The sequence below is a fragment of the Odocoileus virginianus genome, chromosome 1, assembly GCF_023699985.2.
Source record: "Odocoileus virginianus isolate 20LAN1187 ecotype Illinois chromosome 1, Ovbor_1.2, whole genome shotgun sequence".
NCBI lineage: Eukaryota > Metazoa > Chordata > Mammalia > Artiodactyla > Cervidae > Odocoileus > Odocoileus virginianus.
This window is the reverse complement of record NC_069674.1, coordinates 14627721-14642159: the sequence shown is the minus strand read 5'-3', so window position 1 is coordinate 14642159 and position 14439 is coordinate 14627721. Positions and strand designations below refer to the sequence as shown.

General features: G+C 42.6%; 1 long non-coding RNA gene and 1 other non-coding gene across 2 annotated transcripts; both read right to left on the bottom strand.

Annotated features, from left to right (window-relative positions):
* Positions 1–16: 16 nt before the first annotated feature.
* On the bottom strand, positions 17–1196 carry LOC139034324 (uncharacterized). The gene is made up of 3 exons (XR_011486740.1): positions 1015–1196; positions 543–565; positions 17–312 (listed from the first exon to the last, which is right to left on the bottom strand). It is a non-coding gene; the product is annotated as an uncharacterized lncRNA (long non-coding RNA).
* A 9767-nt stretch (positions 1197–10963) lies between these two features.
* On the bottom strand, positions 10964–11070 carry LOC139036689 (U6 spliceosomal RNA). The gene has a single exon (XR_011489520.1). It is a non-coding gene; the product is annotated as a U6 spliceosomal RNA (small nuclear RNA).
* Between the last annotated feature and the right edge of the window lie 3369 nt (positions 11071–14439).

Genomic DNA, 14439 nt, shown 5'->3' with positions numbered 1-14439 from the left:
GGCGGCTCCGCCCGGGAGGGGCGGGGAGAGGGCGGGCTCCCCCAGGTAGGGGACCACCCCCCCCGCCCCACCTACTGCCCCCAGGTTCCTCGCCTAGGGAACCAAAGTCCTCATTTCAAGGGCACTCACCTGGAGGAGTCCTTCCCAGCAGAGGCTGGTGCAGTGGAGAGGCAGAACTGGGGTTGGGGTCGGGGGGTCCTGGGTTTGAATCCAGACTTTGCTGGTTCTACCAGTTAACGTAACTGTACGAACTTCGACAGGATACCCGTTATCTCTAGCCTCAGTCTCCTTGTCCGAGTAGGCTTTATATATCTGGCAATTCACTGAGCTTTTAGTGCCTGCCCAGACTGAACACTTTTTTTTTTTTTTCCCAGACTGAACACTTAACAAATGTTCTCTCCTGTTCTTCCCGTTAGAGGTGTGATCTCTCAACCCAAGAGAAGAGCAAGGTGGCTAAGCAAAGGCTATGCAGTCGGCTTGTCTCCCTTAACCTCTGGCCATCTCTCATTCCTAACAATGTAGTTTTGAGTCAGTTAACTTACCTCTTAGTGTTCCTCCTCTCCGTCTGTAAAATAAAAAATTTAAAAATAATAACAGGACCTACTCCCCAGAGAGTCTTCCCTGGTAGCTCAGATGGTAAAGAATCCGCCTGCAAACTGGAGAGACCTGGCTTCGGTCCCTGGGTCGAGAAGATCCCTGGGTTGGGAAGATCCCTTGAAGGAGGGCATGGCAAACCTCTCCAGTATTCTTGCTGAGAGAATCCGAATGGACAGGAATCTGGCGGGCCACAGTCCATGGGGTCGCAAAGAATCGGACACGACTGAACCACTAACCACACCTCTCTGAAGCACATCTCTGAAGATGGTTGTGAAACTTAAAGTTCATGTAAAACCCTTAACAGTGTGCTTCACACAACAGTTTTCATAGATACTGAATAATAAAAGCTGTCGAAAATATCCCAGCTTTAAAGAGTTATTTCTAAAACTAGGAAAATTAAAAAGTATTTACTCTTACCTCCCCGTTTATGCTCCCGGTCCACTCAGATGCTGCATACTAAATCCTGAGCAGTTTTTCATAAGCCCTTAAATTTGCTTTTTTACGTAATCTCTTTACCTTGAGAAAGTGAAAATCCATCCCACTGATAATCAGACCACAATGTACCCAACAGACACAAACAAGGACAGTAGCAAAGCCAACTGAAAACAATGCTTCCCTCAAGGCCACAGCATGGTTGCAAAATGACTGACAATCCCCTTTTGAGAAAATGCAACATTTTTACTAATGACTTGCCCAGCCCGGCTTCATTTCTCCCTCCATTACCGAGTCCAAGCTCGATCTGCTTGCTGACGACAGGCTAATAAACAGAGAGATGAGGTGTAGAGGCCAGGAATAGGAAAGTATCACCTGTGGACCGACGTGGTAGCAGACTAGGTCCCTGAAACACCATCCTATGGGGTCCTGGATGCCAGTTTCTTTTATAGAACAGGGAGAGACAGGAGGTGAGGAAGTAGCTCTCTCTTGCAAAATAGGAGGGGCTCTGTTAATCGCTTTTTTTCTTGCAGCCATTGACAGGTGGGCATGGTCAGATTGTCTCCCAGTGAGCGGAACAAAGCCACTTTAGTTTAACTTTGGGCAGAGGGCAGGGTTCCCTGAGGCAGGCCATAATGTATGATTATAATAACAAGAGCAATGACAATCAAGGTTTCAGTCAAAGAATCAGATCCAACATGGAGTCAGACTTGGCTCTTCCCTGTTACCTGAGCTCCCAAAGATTTATAAGATACCCACTTGCTAAACTGCTGCATCTCACGACAGCACCCAACCCAGAGCTGGTCTTCCATCTGCTTGTGCTGTTATCCAAAAAGAGCTTCAGTCCTGTGAGAAGCCCCTCCCTACTCCCTTTTCCAGGATGCCCGCCTTCCTCCCCCATGTGGCCTCCCCTGCTGCCAGTTAACCTCTTTGTTGGACTACAGGTGTGTTCCTGGTAGTTTTTGTCTGTTAGGGTTTACCTGTTAAGTAACAACATTTTTCTTGGGTTGGGGGTGGGGGGCACACTGCACTGCCTGCGGGATCTTAGTTCCCCCACCAAGAATCGAACCCGTGCCCCCTACAGTGCAATTGCAGAGTCTTAACTACTGGACTGCCAGGGAAGTCTTTGCTCTATTTCTTTTTGCTTAGTTTTCACCTTCTAATTACTCTAGAATTTGCTTTTTTTTTTTTTTTTTTTTTGGTCTGTTTTTCCTAGCTAGAATATAAGCTTTGTAAGGCCAGGGATCTTTGCCTATGTTGTTCTGATATAGCCCAAGTCTCTAGAACTATGTGTGACATATAGTAGTTGCTCAATAAAATATTTGGGCTATGGGTGAGAGAATTCTCTGATGTTAGAGAAGTTACTATGTCTTGTTTCACCATCTATACCAATAGGAATAATGAACAAAGAGTCATCTCTTTCTCTGGGAGAACGTTTTAGCACAAGGGCAATTCATGCATTTCTTCACACACAAAACATTTATCAGTGATTCTGCTGAGCCAGTGCTGCCCAAACAGGTTATATAGGAATCATGAGCAAGTTTTATGCCTGAACATAGTAGACCGGTGACACTGGGCAAACTCCTGCCTTAAGTAAAGCAGGTGAAATAAGTCTAGTAGTACGCCTTATAAGTATTTAGTGAGTTTATGTATAGATAGATACACACACACACACACACACACACACACACACACACACATATGGCTCAAGGAACAGTCCCTGGACTTAGTAACTGCTAGGTAAGTATTTGCTGTTGTTTTCATTGATGATGTTATATGATAGCAAAAAAGGTTGCCAGATTTAGCAAATAAAAAATACAGGATGCTCAGTTAAATTTCAACTTCATATAAATAACAAATTGAGTTTCAGATCCCAAATATTGTGTGGGATATATGCATAAAGCATTTGCTGTTTGTCTGAATTTCCAATACAACTCGGAATCCTGTATTTTGTCTGGCAGCCCTACATCAGAACGATACTTGGAGCTTTTCAAAGACCTTTCGCCCACCTTGTCTGTTTTGCTTCACAGTAAGTTTTTGAAGATGGACAAGCACAGATGATGTCGCCCCTTTAAATATGAGAAGATGAAGCTGGAGAGACAGGCAGAGATGCTGTGCAGGATCACACAGGCTGTGAGTGACAGAGGAGAGCTTGAATCTTGGGAATTTTAGCCGTGGGGCTAGTGTTCCTTCCCCTACTGGTGCTGAAAGTCAGGCTCTCCCCCAGAGGAACTTTTTAATTTAAAAGGGGAGACTACAGAGTGGCCTAAGCAGAAGCAATCGCACTTATTGGTGTCTGCTGAGTGCTACAAAATTAAAGAAAGTATAAAAGATAGGGCTGGCATCCTGCCAAGTCACAGAGGATTCTATTGCTGTGAGCAGATCTACTTGATACTGTGTTGCACAGACTTTGAGAATCTTAATGTGGAAACTCTACACCATAAACACCAATATCAATCTTCCTGTTATTTTCTTTTCAAAGGGAGTTTTAATAATGATTTGGTTCCTGTAAAAACACTTTATATTTTCACAAAAGTCAGTGGTTCCCTGCTTTTCTCAGTCTAAGTATCCTCTCCCACAGTCTATGGATTATTTTGTATTAAATGCTTTGTTACTTTTTGGTTTATATAAAAAAAGTTTTCTTGTATGGGACTTCCTGGTGGTCCAGTGGTTAAGACTCCATGCTTCCACTGCAAGGGGCATAGGTTCAATCCCTACTGGGGAAACTAATAAGATCATGCATGCCTTGTGTAGCATAGCAAAACAAACAAACAAACAAAAAACACTACAATAATACAGTCATGTGACTAAATATTTTTAAAAGTAGAAAAGGGCATGACAAAGATTCTCTCCTTGACCACATTCTACTCAGGACCCAATGAGGCCTCAATTTTTGTATGTCCACAATTTTAGCAAGAATCCTCTTAAATTGGTTTAGCCAGAATCCTCTGTACTCTATATCTGATCCCCCTCCACATCTGATCAGGTGGTGGCTCAGATGATAAAGTGTCTGCCTAGAACGCAGGTGACCGGGGTTCAGTCCCTGGGTCTGGAAGATCTCCTGGAGAAGGAAATGGCAACCCACTCCAGTATTCTTGCCTGGAAAATCCCAAGGATGGAGGAGCCAGGTAGGCTATAGTCCACGGGGTCACAAAGAGTCAGACATGACTAACTTCACTTTCACTTTCTTTCACTATCTCAGATGATATCTCTTGCCCTGACCTGCCTCCACTAAGAATCCTGTTATGTCACTTTAGCCAGAATCCCCACCCTCCTTTCCTCTTAGAATGTTCTATCCAGTTAACCCGCTCACCCCTCATTCTGCTCCTTGGCTATAAATTGTTAACAATCTTTTAGTGCTTCAATTAATATTTTATATATGATATTTTGCACATGTGAGATGATGTCTGCAGTATAAATTCCTAAAACTGGCATTGCTGAATCAAAGAGAATGGGGGTCCGTGACAGTAACAGATTTGATGAAAGCATCTTCCAGTATGCGAACCCACCGACAATGTAGAAGGATCCTGCCTGCAAACACCTTCTCAATCCAACTAGTCATCAAAATTTGGGATATTAGCATTTGGGTGGGGAAATAACATTTCAGTGTAGTTTTTTTTTTTTTTCCAGTGCAGTTTTAATTGTTATTTCACTATTTTAATTTTTTTTCCTTTTTCTTTCTTTTTTTCAAATTTGTGTGTGTGTGTGTGGGTTTTTTTTCCTCCGTGTCTGGCGACTTGCAGGATCTTAGTCCCAGACCGGGGATTGAACTTTTGCCTTGGGCAGTGAAAATGCAAGGTCCTAATGGTGCTGATGGTTCACCAGATGGTCAACACTGAAATCAGGTTGATTATGTTCTTTGCAGCCAAAGATGGAGAAGCTCTATACAGTCAGCAAAAACAAGACCGGAAGCTGACTGTGACTCAGATCATGAACTCCTGATTGCCAAATTCAGACTTAAACTGAAGAGAGTGGGATAACCACTAGACCATTCAGGTATGACCTAAATCAAATCCCTTATGGCTATACAGTGGAAATGAGAAATAGATTTAAGGGACTAGATCTGATAGACAGAGAGCCTGATGAACTATGGACGGAGGTTCGTGACATTGTACAGGAGACAGGGATCCAGACCATTCCCATGGAAAAGAAATGCAAAAAGGCAAAATGGTTGTCTGAGGAGGCCTTACAAATAGCTGAGAAACGAAGAGAAGCAAAAAGCAAAGGAGAAAAGTAAAGATATACCCATTTGAATGCAGAATTCCAAAGAATAGCAAGGAGAGATAAAGACTTCTTCAGTGATCAATGCAAAGAAATAGAGGAAAACAATAGAATGGAAAAGACTAGAAATCTCTTCAAGAAAATTAGAGATATCAAGGGAACTTTTCATGCAAAGATGGGCACAATAAAGGACAGAAATGGTATGGACTTAACAGAAGCAGAAGATATTAAGAAGAGGTGGCAAGAATACACAGAAGAACTGTACAAAAAATATCTTCACAACCCAGATAATCACAATGGTGTGATCACTGGACTAGAGCCAGACATCCTAGAATGTGAAGTCAACTGGGCCTTAGGAAGCAACACTATGAACAAAGCTAGTGGATGTGATGGAATTCCAGTGGAGCTATTTCAAATCCTGAAAGATGATGCTGTGAAAGTGCTGCATTCAATATGCTAGCAAATTTGGAAAACTCAGCAGTGGCCACAGGACTAGAGAAGGTCAGTTTTCATTTCAATCCCAAAGAAAGGCAATGCCAAAGATTGTTCAAACTACAGCACAATTGCACTCATCTCACTTGCTAGCAAAGTAATGTTCAAAATTCTCCAAGCTAGGTTTCAACAGTATGTGAACCATGAACTTCCAGATATTTAAGCTGATTTAGAAAAGGCAGAGGAACCAGAGATCAGGTTGCCAACATCTGTCGGATCACAGAAAAAGCAAGAGAGTTCCAGAAAAACATCTACTTTATTGGCTATGCCAAAGCCTTTGATTATATGGATCACAACAAACTGTGGAAAATTCTGAAACAGATGGGAATACCAGACCACCTTACCTGCCTCCTGAGAAATCTATATGAAGGTTAAGAAACAACAGTTAGAACTAGACATGGAACAACAGACTGGTTCCAAATTGGGAAAGGAGTATGTCAAGGCTATATCTTGTCACCCTGCTTATTTAACTTATATGCAGAGTACATCATGTGAAATGCTGGGCTGGATGAAGCACAAGCTGGAGTCAAGATTGCCAGGAGAAATATCAATAACCTCAGATATGCAGATGACATCACCCTTATGGCAGAAAGCAAAGAACTAAAGAGCCTCTTGAATGTGAAAGAGGAGAGTGAAAAAGTTGGCTTAAAACTCAACATTCAAAAAAAAAAAAAAAAAAAACTCAACATTCAGAAAACTAAGATCATGGCATCTGGTCCCATCACTTCTTGGCAAATAGATGCAGAAACAATGAAAACAGCGAGAGACTTTATTTTGGGGGGCTCCAAAATCACTGCAGATGGTGACCGCAGCCATGAAATTAAGACGCTTGCTCCTTGGAAGAAAAGCTATGACCAACCTAGAGAGCATATTAAAAAGCAGAGACATTACTTTGCCAACAAAGGTACATCTAGTCAAAGCTATAGTTTTTCCAGTAGTCATGTATGGATGTGAAAGTTGGACTATAAAGAAAGCTGAGTGCTGAAGAATTGATTCTTTTGAACTGTGCTGTTGAGAAGACTCTTGAGAGTCCCTTGGTCTGCAAGCAGCATCCAACCAGTCCATCCTAAAGGAAATCAGTCCTGAATATTCATTGGAAGGACTGATGTTGAAGCTGAAACTCCAATACTTTGGCCACCTGATTCGAAGAACTGGCTCATTGGAAAAGACCCTGATGCTAGGAAAGATTGAAGGCAGGAGGAAAAGAGAACGACAGAGGATGAGATGGTTGGATGGCATCACTGACTCCATGGACATGAGTTTGAGCAAGCTCCAGGAGTTGATGATGGACAGGGAAGCCTGGCATGCTGCAGTCCATGGGGTCGCAAAGAGTTGGACACAACTGAGAAACTGAACTGAACTGAGGTGGTTTCATGACTGTTCCTTCCTCAATTAGCAACTGTTTGAATCCACTGTTTGGAATTTAGGAAAGGGCATGGAGGTTGGAGTCTTGCCTACAGGAAATGGGACAAAAGAGGCTTCCAAGCTCAGGAGCCCACAGACACCCCCTTACCTCATCCCTGAGAGGGTAACAAGCAGGAAGGCCATGGGGCTCCAAATGGAGTCAATAGGCTGCAAGTGTTAGGGGAAGCACACTGACTGAGACTGCCCACCCTGGCCAGGCACCATAGTAACCCATTTTGCATGGGTTGTTTTATGGCAGGAGGTCCTGATAAGGAATACGGAACTAATAAGCCACCACCAGCCGGAAGAGTTCGGGAAAGGTCGAGAGGAGACACTACCTGTCCGTCCACTTCCCAGAATCCCTCTCGCCAGCATCCATCTTGGCTGAGCGATGCGTGCACCACCAGGAAAGACTCTGAATTAGAATAATTGGCCAAAGACCACCCGGAAACTAATCCCATCACCATAAAACTCAAGACTGCGAGCCACGCGGCAGAGCAGTTCTCCTGGGTTCCCTTACCTACTGCTCTCCACCCGGGTGCCCTTTCCCAATAAAATCTCTTGCTTTGTCAGCATGTGTCTCCTCGGACAATTCATTTCCGAGTGTTAGACAAGAGCCCAGTTTCGGGCCCTGGAAGGGGTCCCTCTTCCTGCAGCACAAGTGTCTCTTAAAATTCTGTGTTGCTCTCAGAACACCTGGTTCCACCTGAACTTAACTTTTCTCAAACCTTGAGCAAGCCAATGCATTTTTCTCATGGAATGGTTTTTCTTAAGCTACGTTAATGAAATTATGTATTTGCTTTGGAATTTGCCTTTATTCAAAATGTTTCCACCTAAGAGTAACTTTTCTCCTCTTCTCAAACCATGGGCTGATAATACCTTAACAAACCAGTATTCATATCAATTGTTTTATGGCTGAGGGATGACACACCTCGTGCCACCCTATCTTAAAAATGCATATTGTGGGAGAGGGGCCTGGTGAAACTCCCTTGTTCTTGAGATGTCTCTATCTGATTAATAGCTTTCTAACAGACAGAAAACAGCTTGCTAAAACTAGCATGGAGGGCACTCTCAGCCCCCTCTGATGTCTATGTCAGAAGCTTTTTCTGTCCCTTTTTTACTTCAATAAAACTCTGCTATATAACAGCTCTTGAGTGATCAAGCCTGGTTCCTAGTCCCAAAGCTAAATCTTCTTCTTTGGAGATCACGAATCCGACACCATTCACAGTAAGCTATCATCCTCCCACCTCATTCCCCTCCCCCTGTAATCCTAAGCACTGGACTGCCAGAGAATTCTTTCTTTTTAGAAATTGAAGTGCAGTTGATTTATAATTAACTTCCATTCCTCCTAATCCTCATACGTTTTGGAGATATTTTATTTCCTTTTCTATCTCTTCACATCCTTCACCTATATTTCCACTTAGATCATTTGTAAGTGAAATTAAGGAAATTAGCATTTTCTTTCTCATGAACTACAAATCTGTTTCTCATTTTGTTGTTGGTGTTGATTTTCCTTCTGATTTTTGCCATGTGGATTTTTTTTTTTTTAATGCAGTTTAACTCCGTGGTTTCTGGATTTTGTATCATAGTTATAAAAGTCTTCCTCTCCCCGAGATTACTGAACTAGTCACCCGTGTTGTTGTTTTTTTTTCCCTAGTAATTTTACGGTCGAGTTTGCTATATTTAAATTCATGATTCTTTTGTAATTTGTCCAGTTTCAAGGTGTTAGGTGTAACAGCATTAATTTTTCCCAGATGGTTTCCCAGTTGTCTCAACACCGTTTATTGAATAGTTTACCTTTTCTTCAGTGTCTTGAGATGCCATCTATATGGCATATTAAGTTCACAAATCTGTGTGAACTTTCTGTTCTCTTTATTTAAATTCCAGTGCCCTATGTTATTGAAGGTATATAATATCTGTTAAGGCCATATCATTTTTTCCCCTGGAGGAATGTTCTCACATTATCTTTTACATATAAACTTAAGAATTTCATTGCCTAATTTAAAAAGTCCTGTTGCTTTTATTTTTACCATTAAACATTTGCTCCGCTCATCCACCAATCTACAGATAATGCTTGGAGTTCCTCTCGGCTTTTAGTGAAGTGAAGTGAAAGTCGCTCAGTTGTGTCCGACTCTGCGACCGTAGATTATACAGTCCATGGAATTCTCCAGGCCAGAAGACTGGAGTGGGTACCCTTTCCATTCTCCAGGGCATCTTCCCAATCTAGGGATCGAAGCCAGGTCTCCCACATTGCAGGCGGATTCTTTACCAGCTGAGCCACAAGGGAAGTCCTGACCCAAAATATTTGTCGAGTAAATAAAGGAATAGATAAACCAAAGGACTGATGTAGAAATGAATGCAAATTTAGATTCCTGCAGGCTTACTGTTTGCTTGAAGCTCCCCTCCCTCACTCAAAAGGACTGGAGCTGTGTCCCCTCTGGTGTCTCAGCCCTTCCCCCCTCCCCCAAGCCTTTGTGCAGACCTAGTAGCTTTCGAAGCTTGAGGGCCTTCTCTTAGGGAAGGGCATAAACGCTAATAATGTTTCCAGTTTCCATTCTTACCTTCTGTTTGCAAGCAGTTTGAGCTGGAAATTGGCAAGTCATCTGCAAAGTCCAAAAAGGCCTTGGGACCCCACTAAGGGTGGGAGGGGGAAAAGATCAATTTGAAAAAAGGGCTTTGAAAAAAAGGATTTGAAAAAAGGGCTCATAGTAAACATTGAAAATACCCATAAGTTAGAAAACTCTTATCTGCTTTAACCTTTACTTTCTAGGATTTGTGTGAGAGTGTGTTTTAGCTATTTAAATAAATCCTACTCTCTTCTGCCCAAGCTTTCTAGGAAGAAGAGGCTGGAGAGGGCAGCCTAATCTCCACAGGAATTATCTATTTTGAAAGAATTATTGAGTCCAGACTAAGAAATGAGTGCTGAGAATGAATTTAAGAATTCCCTAGGCTGGTATTCCCTTGCGCCGAAGAACTGATGCTTTTGAAGTGTGGTGTTGGAGAAGGGTCTTGAGAGTCCCTTGGACAGCACAGAGATCAAACCATTCAATCCTTATAGAAATCAACCCTGAATATTCATTGGAAGAACTGATGCTGAAGCTGAAGCTCCAATACTTTGGGCACCTGATGGGAAGAACTGACTCATTGGAAAAGACCCTGATGCTGGGAAAGACTGAAGGGAGGAGAAGGGGACAACAGAGCATGAGATGGTTGGATGACATCACCGACTCCATGGACATGAGTTTGAGCAAGCTCTGAGAGTTGGTGATGGACAGGGAAGCCTGGTGTGTTGCAGTCCGTGGGGTCACAGAGATTCGGACAGGACTGAGCGACTGAACTGAGCTGAACTGAGGCTGGGTTTAACAGATACATGCTACTATGTATAAAAATAGATAACCCACAAGGGCCTGCTATATGTATTGCACAGGGAACTATAGCCAATATTACATAATAATCTACAAGGGAAAGAATCTGAAAAAGAATGTGTGTGTATGTATTTTATTTATTTATTTATTTATTTTTCATTTATTTTTATCAGCTGGAGGCTAAGTACTTTATAATATTGTAGTGGTTTTTGTCATACATTGACATGAATCAGCCATGGATTTACATGTATTCCCCATCCTGATCCCCCCCTCCCACCTCCCTCTCTACCCGATCCCTCTGGGTCTTCCCAGTGCACCAGGCCGGAGCACTTGTCTCATGCATCCAACCTGGGCTGGTGATCTGTTTCACCCTAGATAATATACATGTTTCGATGCTGTTCTCTTGAAACATCCCACCCTCGCCTTCTCCCACAGAGTCCAAAATTCTGTTCAAAAATATGGAACACTTCACAAATTTGCATGTCATCCTTGCGCAGGGGCCATGCTAATCTTCTCTGTATCATTCCAATTTTAGTATATGTGCTGCCGAAGCAAGCACGTGTGTACGTATTTTAAATCAATCTTCTGTACACCTGAAACTCGATATTGTAAATGAATTATACTTTCATTAAAAAATTTTTTTTCCTAGCCTTATTTGGCTAAAATAAAGTTTGGGAATAAAATAACAGAAATTTGTTTGTTTGTTTATCTTTTTGAGAAAAAGCCTCTTCCAGATACAGCCTAAATGGGCATTGGTGAATGTATTCACTTATTCATTCATTGAGATAGGGTCATCAGAAAGTCTTTTCTAAGACTGACATTTGAACAGAGACCTAAAAAACTGTGAAATAAAATATCTTCGGCCATATTGATAAACAAGGAAATAAATAATAAAAACAAGATATTACAGCCACTGGAGATTTCTGGCCTCCAAATGTGAATGAGGGCTCCCCAAACTGAAATCCTTTGGGCACGGCCACCCCCAAGTTGATTGCTGAGGAGCTGAGGGAATGCAAGAAGCAAAGTGAACGGGAAAACAGGATTGGCCTGATAGCTGAGGTGCACATGAAAGGAATGAATTCACTGTGCCCCGAGGCTTGCATCTTCCCAGACAAAGAATGCTAAATTCCTTGATGCCTGACCTTTGTTGTTCAGACAGCCCTGCTCCCTTGGTTGCAAACTTGTATACAGCCTGCCTTCCACTACTTCCTCCTTGGGGCAGTTTTCTCAAAACAATTGCTGTCTCCTGGGCTTAAAATAAAATAACTCTCTGCTTACAGGTTGTGCCTATATTTTTTAGTCAACAAAGAATATATATGTGTATGTGCGTATAAATGTATTTAAATCATTGCATATAAATGTATTGTAAATCAACTATACTTCCATTTTAAAAAAACTTCCTAGACATATTTGGCTAAAATAAGGCTATGGAATAAACTAACAGAAATGTGTTTGTTTATCTCTTTAAGTTAAATTCACCCATTCCAATCCATTTTAGTTCACTGATTCCTAAAATGTCGATGTTCACTCTTGCCATCTGCTGTTTGACCATTTCCAATTTGCCTTGATTCATGGACCTAACATTCCAGGATCCTATGCAATATTGCAGGTTCCTTTGCAGCGTTGGAATTTACTTCCATCACCATCACATCCACAACTGGGTGTTGTTTTCTCTTTGGCTCCGTCTCTTCATTCTTTCTGGAGTTATTTCTCCACTGATCTCCAGTAGCATATTGGGCACCTACTGACCTGCGGAGTTCATTTTTCAGTGTCCTATCTTTTTGCCTTTTCATACTGTTCATGGGGTTCTCAAGGCAAGAATACTGAAGTGGTTTACCATTCCCTTCTTCAGTGGACCATGTTTTGTCAGAACTCTCCACCATGGTGTGTCCACATGTAGATCTGTCCACATGTGTAGAGAACACTCTACACGTCGACATCACCAGATGGTCAATACAGAAATCAGATTGATTATATTCTTTTCAGCCCAAGGTGGAGAAGCTCTATACAGTCAGCAAAAATAAAACCAGGAGCTGACTGTGGCTCAGATCATGAATTCCTTATTGCCAAATTCAGACTGAAATTGAAGAAAGTAGGGAAAACCACTAGACCATTCAGGTATGACCTAAACCAAACCCCTTAAATCCCAAGCTGGATTTAGAAAAGGCACAGGAACCAGAGGTCAAATTGCCGACATCCACTCACTGGATCATAGAAAAAGCAAGAGAGTTCCAGAAAAATATCTGCTTCTGCTTTATTGACTATGCCAAGGCCTTTGACTGTGTGGATCACAACAAACTGTTGAAATTTTTTGGGAATACCAGACCACCTCACCTGCCCCCTGAGAAATCTATGTGCAAGTCAAGGAGCAATAGTTAGAACTAGACATGAAACGACAGACTGGTTCCAAATCGGGAAAGGAATACATCAAGGCTTTATATTGTCACCCTGCTTATTTAACTTATATGCAGAGTACATCATGTGAACTGCTGGGCTGGCTGAAGCACAAACTGGAGTCAAGATTGCCGGGAGAAATATCAATAACCTCAGATATGCAGATGACACCACACTATGGCAGAATGCAAAGAACCAAAGAGCCTCTTGATGAAAATGAAAGAGGAGAGTGAAAAAGTTGGCTTAAAACTCATCATTCAGAAAACTAAGATCATGGCATCTGGTCCCACCACTTCTTGGCAAATCGATAGGGAAACAATGGAAACAGAGACTTTATTTTTTGGGTTCCAAAATCACTGCAGATGGTGACTGTAGTCATGAAATGAAAAGATGCTTGCTCCTTGGAAGAAAAACTATGACCAACCTAGACAGCATATTAAAAAGCAGAGACATTACTTTGCCAACAAAGGTCCATCTAGTCAAAGCTGTGGTTTTTCCAGTAGTCATGTATGGATGTGAAAGTTGGACTATAAAGAAAGCTGAGTGCCGAAAAATTGATTCTTTTGAACTGTGGTGTTGAAGAAGACTCTTGCGAGTCCCTTGGATTGCAAGGACATCTGACCAGTCCATCCTAAAGGAGATCAGTCCTGAATATTCATTGGAAGGACTGATACTGGAACTGAAGCTCTGATACTTTGGCCACCTGATGGGAAGAACTGGCTCATTGGGAAAGACCCAGATGCTGGGAAAGTTTGAAGGCTGGAGGAAAAGGGGACAACAGAGGATGAGATGGTTGGAGGGCATCACTGCCTCCATGGACATGAGTTAGAGTAAGCTCCAGGAGTTGGTGATGGACAGGGAAGCCTGGTGTGATGCAGTCCATGGGCAGCAAAAGAGTCAGACCCGACTGAGCGACTGGACTGACTGACTGATCTTTTTGAGAAAAAGCCTCTTCCAGGTACAGCCTAAATGGGCATTGGTGAATGTGTTGCAGGAAGGGGGACCCCTTCCAGGGCCCGAAGCTGGGCTCTTGTCTAACACTCGGAAATGAATTGTCTGAGGAGACACATGTGCTGACAAAGCAAGAGATTTTATTGGGAAAGGGCACCCGGGTGGAGAGCAGTAGGTAAGGGAACCCGGGAGAACTGCTCTGCCGCGTGGCTCGCAGTCTTGAGTTTTATGGTGATGGGATTACTTTCCGGGTGGTCTTTGGCCAATCATTCTAATTCAGAGTCTTTCCTGGTGGTGCACGCATCGCTCAGCCAAGATGGACGCTGGCGAGAGGGATTCTGGGAAGTGGACGGACAGGTAGTGTCTCTTCTCGACCTTTCCCGAACTCTTCCGGCTGGTGGTGGCTTATTAGTTCCGTATTCCTTATCAGGACCTCCTGCCATAAAACAACTCATGCAAATGGTTATTATGGTGCCTGGCCAGGGTGGGCGGTCTCAATCAGTATGCTTCCCCTAACAAATGTATTCACTTATTCATTCATTTAGATGAGTTTATCAGGGAAGTCTTTTCTAAGACTGATATT